This window comes from Xenopus tropicalis, chromosome 10 (genome assembly GCF_000004195.4).
Source record: "Xenopus tropicalis strain Nigerian chromosome 10, UCB_Xtro_10.0, whole genome shotgun sequence".
Lineage (NCBI taxonomy): Eukaryota > Metazoa > Chordata > Amphibia > Anura > Pipidae > Xenopus > Xenopus tropicalis.
Window position 1 is genome coordinate 469,580 of NC_030686.2, and position 6,183 is coordinate 475,762.

Below are 6,183 nucleotides of genomic sequence, written 5' to 3' on the forward strand. Positions count from 1 at the left end.
CCCTTCTATATTGCCCCCAACTTCTCCCCTCTATATCCCCCCATCTTCTCCCCTCTATATTCCCCCTCTAAATTCCCCCCATCTTCTTCCCTCTATATTCCCCCAACTTTTCCCCTCTATATTGTCCCCACTTCTCACCTCTATATCCCCCCAACTTCTCCCCTCTATATTCCCCCCCAACTTCTCCCCTCTATAATTCCCCACCAACTTCTCACCTCTTATATCCCCCCCAACTTCTCACCTCTATATCCCCCCCCAACTTCTCCCTCTATATTCCCCCCAACTTTTCCCCTCTATATTCCCCCAACTTCTCCCATCTATATTCCCCCATCTTTTCCCCTCTATATTCCCCCCAACTTCTCCCCTCTGTATTCCCCCAACTTCTCCCCTCTGTATTCCCCCCAACTTCTCCCCTCTGTATTCCCCCCAACTTCTCCCCTCTATATTCCCCCCCATCGTCTTCCCTCTATATTCCCATCAACTTCTCCCCTCTATATTGTCCCCAACTTCTCCCTCTATATTCCCCCCAACTTCTCCCCTCTATATTCCCCCCAACTTCTCCCCTTTATATTCCCCCCAACTTCTCCCCTCTATATTCCCCCCAATTTCTCCCCTCTATATTCCCCCCAATTTCTCCCCTTTATATTCCCCCCAACTTCTCCCCTCGATATTTCCCCCAACTTCTCCCCTCGATATTTCCCCCAACTTCTCCCCTCTATATTCCCCCCCCATCGTCTTCCCTCTATATTCCCATCAACTTCTCCCCTCTATATTCCCCCCAACTTCTCCCCTCTATATTCCCCCCAATTTCTCCCCTTTATATTCCCCCCAACTTCTCCCCTTTATATTCCCCCAACTTCTCCCCTCTATATTCCACCCCAACTTCTCCCCTCTATATTCCCCCAATTTCTCCCCTTTATATTCCCCAACTTCTCCCCTTTATATTCCCCCAACTTCTCCCCTCTATATTCCCCCCAACTTCTCCCCTTTATATTCCCCCAACTTCTCCCCTCTATATTCCACCAACTTCTCCCCTCTATATTCCCCAACTTCTCCCCTCTATATTCCCCCATCTTCTCTCCTCTATATTCCCCCATCTTCTCCCCTCTATATTCCCCCATCTTCTCCCCTCTATATTCCCCCATCTTCTCCCCTCTATATTGTCCCCAACTTCTCCCCTCTATATTCCCCCATCTTCTCCCCTCTAAATTGTCCTCAACTTCTCCCCTCTATCCCCCAACGTCTCCCCTCTATATTCCCCCAACGTCTCCCCTCTATATTTCCCCATCTTCTCCCCTCTATATTCCCCCATCTTTTCCCCTCTATATTGTCCCCATAGTAAGTAACATAGTAACATAGTAAGTTGGGTTGAAAAAAGACATATGTCCATCAAGTTCAACCATAATGCCTATATATAACCTGCCTAACTACAAGTTGATCCAGAGGAAGGCAAAAAACCCCATCTGAAGCCTCTCTAATTTGCCTCAGAGGGGAAAAAATTCCTTCCTGACTCCACTCTATATTCCCCCCATCTTCTTCCCTCTATATTTCCTCCATCTTCTCCCCCCTATATTCCCCCATCTTCTCCCCTCTCTATTCCCCCTATATTCCCCCAACTTCTCCCCTCTATATTCCCCCCATCTTCTTCCCTCTATATTTCCTCCAACTTTTCCCCTCTATATTTCCCCAACGTCTCCCCTCTATATTCCCCAACTTCTCCCCTCCATATTCCCCCATCTTCTCCCCTCTATATTCCCCAACTTCTCCCCTCCATATTCCCCCATCTTCTCCCCTCTATATTCCCCCATCTTCTCCCCTCTATATTCCCCCCATCTTCTTCCCTCTATATTTCCTCCATCTTCTCCCCCCTATATTCCCCCATCTTCTCCCCTCTCTATTCCCCCCTATATTCCCCCCAACTTCTCCCCTCTATATTCCCCCCATCTTCTTCCCTCTATATTTCCTCCAACTTTTCCCCTCTATATTTCCCCAACGTCTCCCCTCTATATTCCCCCAACTTCTCCCCTCCATATTCCCCCATCTTCTCCCCTCTATATTCCCCCAACTTCTCCCCTCTATATTCCCCCAACGTCTCCCCTCTATATCCCCCCAACTTCTCCCCTCTATATTTCCCCAACTTCTCCCCTCTAAATTCCCCCCAATGTCTCCCCTCTATATTCCCCCCAATGTCTCCCCTCTATATTCCCCCATCTTCTTCCCTTTATATTCCCCCATCTTCTCCCCTCTATATTCCCCCCATCTTCTCCCCTCTATATTCCCCCATCTTCTCCCCTCTATATTCCCCCATCTTCTTCGCTCTATATTCCCCCATCTTCCTCACTCTATATTCCCCCAACTTCTCCCCTCTATATTTCCTCCAACTTCTTCCCTCTATATTCCCCCAACGTCTCCCCTCTATATTCCCCCAACGTCTCCTCTCTATATTCCCCCAACTTCTGCCCTCTAATTTCCCCCCAACTTCTCCCCTCTATATTCCCCCAACTTCTCCCCTCTATATTCCCCCATCTTCTTACCTCTATATTCCCCCAACTTCTCCCTCTATATTCCCCCAACTTCTCCCCTCTATATTCCCCCATCTTCTTCCCTCTATATTCCCCCATCTTCTCCCCTCTATATTCCCCCATCTTCTCCCCTCTATATTCCCCCATCTTCTCCCCTCTATATTGTCCCCATCTTCTCCCCTCTATATTCCCCCATCTTCTCCCCTCTATATTCCCCCCCTATATTCCCCCCAACTTCTCCCCTCTATATTCCCCCAACTTCTCCCCTCTATATTCCCCCCATCTTCTTCCCTCTATATTTCCTCCAACTTCTCCCCTCTATATTCCCCCAACTTCTCCCCTCTATATTCCCCCAACGTCTCCCCTCTATATTCCCCCAACGTCTCCTCTCTATATTCCCCCAACTTCTCCCCTCTAATTTCCCCCCAACTTCTCCCCTCTATATTCCCCCAACTTCTCCCCTCTATATTCCCCCATCTTCTTACCTCTATATTCCCCCAACTTCTCCCCTCTATATTCCCCCCAACTTCTCCCCTCTATATTCCCCCCAACTTCTCCCCTCTATATTCCCCCATCTTCTTTCCTCTATATTCCCCCAACTTCTCCCCTCTATATCCCCCCCAACTTCTTCCCTCTATATTCCCCCCAACTTCTCCCCTCTATATTCCCCCAACTTCTCCCCTCTATATTCCCCCCATCTTCTTCCCTCTATATTCCCCCAACTTTTCCCCTCTATATTCCCATCAACTTCTCCCCTCTATATTGTCCCCATCCCATCTTCTGATTATTATATTCATTAATGGAACTTTTTATATGAACTGCTAATCACCCAGTAACATCGCCTGTTTGTATTGGGATCTATTTACTGAATGATATGAGCGGCTCCTACATGAACTTTCCAGCAGGGGAATGACTGGTTATTATAGAGTCACATCAGCTGTTTGTATTGGGATCTATTTACTGACTGATATGAGCGGCTCCTACATGAACTTTCCAGCAGGGGAATGACTGGTTATTATAGAGTCACATCAGCTGTTTGTATGGGATCTATTTACTGACTGATATGAGCGGCTCCTACATGAACTTTCCAGCAGGGGAATGACTGGTTATTATAGAGTCACATCAGCTGTTTGTATTGGGATCTATTTACTGACTGATATGAGCGGCTCCTACATGAACTTTCCAGCAGGGGAATGACTGGTTATTATATAGTCACATCAGCTGTTTGTATTGGGATCTATTTACTGACTGATATGAGCGGCTCCTACATGAACTTTCCAGCAGGGGAATGACTGGTTATTATAGAGTCACATCAGCTGTTTGTATTGGGATCTATTTACTGAATGATATGAGCGGCTCCTACATGAACTTTCCAGCAGGGGAATGACTGGTTATTATAGAGTCACATCAGCTGTTTGTATTGGGATCTATTTACTGAATGATATGAGCGGCTCCTACATGAACTTTCCAGCAGGGGAATGACTGGTTATTATAGAGTCACATCGGCTGTTTGTATTGGGATCTATTTACTGACCGATATGAGCGGCTCCTACATGAACTTTCCAGCAGGGGAATGACTGGTTATTATAGAGTCACATCGGCTGTTTGTATTGGGATCTATTTACTGACTGATATGAGCGGCTCCTACATGAACTTTCCAGCAGGGGAATGACTGGTTATTATAGAGTCACATCAGCTGTTTGTATTGGGATCTATTTACTGACTGATATGAGCGGCTCCTACATGAACTTTCCAGCAGGGGAATGACTGGTTATTATAGAGTCACATCAGCTGTTTGTATTGGGATCTATTTACTGACTGATATGAGCGGCTCCTACATGAACTTTCCAGCAGGGGAATGACTGGTTATTATAGAGTCACATCAGCTGTTTGTATTGGGATCTATTTACTGACTGATATGAGCGGCTCCTACATGAACTTTCCAGCAGGGGAATGACTGGTTATTATAGAGTCACATCAGCTGTTTGTATTGGGATCTATTTACTGACTGATATCTGTGGCTCCTACATGAACTTTCCAGCAGGGGAATGACTGGTTATTATAGAGTCACATCAGCTGTTTGTATTGGGATCTATTTACTGACTGATATGAGCGGCTCCTACATGAACTTTCCAGCAGGGGAATGACTGGTTATTATAGAGTCACATCAGCTGTTTGTATTGGGATCTATTTACTGACTGATATCTGTGGCTCCTACATGAACTTTCCAGCAGGGGAATGACTGGTTATTATAGAGTCACATCGGCTGTTTGTATTGGGATCTATTTACTGAATGATATGAGCGGCTCCTACATGAACTTTCCAGCAGGGGAATGACTGGTTATTATAGAGTCACATCAGCTGTTTGTATTGGGATCTATTTACTGACTGATATGAGCGGCTCCTACATGAACTTTCCAGCAGGGGAATGACTGGTTATTATAGAGTCACATCAGCTGTTTGTATTGGGATCTATTTACTGACTGATATGAGCGGCTCCTACATGAACTTTCCAGCAGGGGAATGACTGGTTATTATAGAGTCACATCAGCTGTTTGTATTGGGATCTATTTACTGACTGATATGAGCGGCTCCTACATGAACTTTCCAGCAGGGGAATGACTGGTTATTATAGAGTCACATCGGCTGTTTGTATTGGGATCTATTTACTGACTGATATCTGTGGCTCCTACATGAACTTTCCAGCAGGGGAATGACTGGTTATTATAGAGTCACATCGGCTGTTTGTATTGGGATCTATTTACTGACTGATATGAGCGGCTCCTACATGAACTTTCCAGCAGGGGAATGACTGGTTATTATAGAGTCACATCAGCTGTTTGTATTGGGATCTATTTACTGACTGATATGAGCGGCTCCTACATGAACTTTCCAGCAGGGGAATGACTGGTTATTATAGAGTCACATCAGCTGTTTGTATTGGGATCTATTTACTGACTGATATGAGCGGCTCCTACATGAACTTTCCAGCAGGGGAATGACTGGTTATTATAGAGTCACATCAGCTGTTTGTATTGGGATCTATTTACTGAATGATATGAGCGGTTCCTACATGAACTTTCCAGCAGGGGAATGACTGGTTATTATAGAGTCACATCAGCTGTTTGTATTGGGATCTATTTACTGACTGATATGAGCGGCTCCTACATGAACTTTCCAGCAGGGGAATGACTGGTTATTATAGAGTCACATGGGCTGTTTGTATTGGGATCTATTTACTGACTGATATGAGCGGCCCCTACATGAACTTTCCAGCAGGGGAATGACTGGTTATTATAGAGTCACATCGGCTGTTTGTATTGGGATCTATTTACTGACTGATATGAGCGGCTCCTACATGAACTTTCCAGCAGGGGAATGACTGGTTATTATAGAGTCACATCAGCTGTTTGTATTGGGATCTATTTACTGACTGATATGAGCGGCTCCTACATGAACTTTCCAGCAGGGGAATGACTGGTTATTATATAGTCACATCAGCTGTTTGTATTGGGATCTATTTACTGACTGATATGAGCGGCTCCTACATGAACTTTCCAGCAGGGGAATGACTGGTTATTATAGAGTCACATCAGCTGTTTGTATTGGGATCTATTTACTGACTGATATGAGCGGCTCCTACATGAACTTTCCAGCAGGG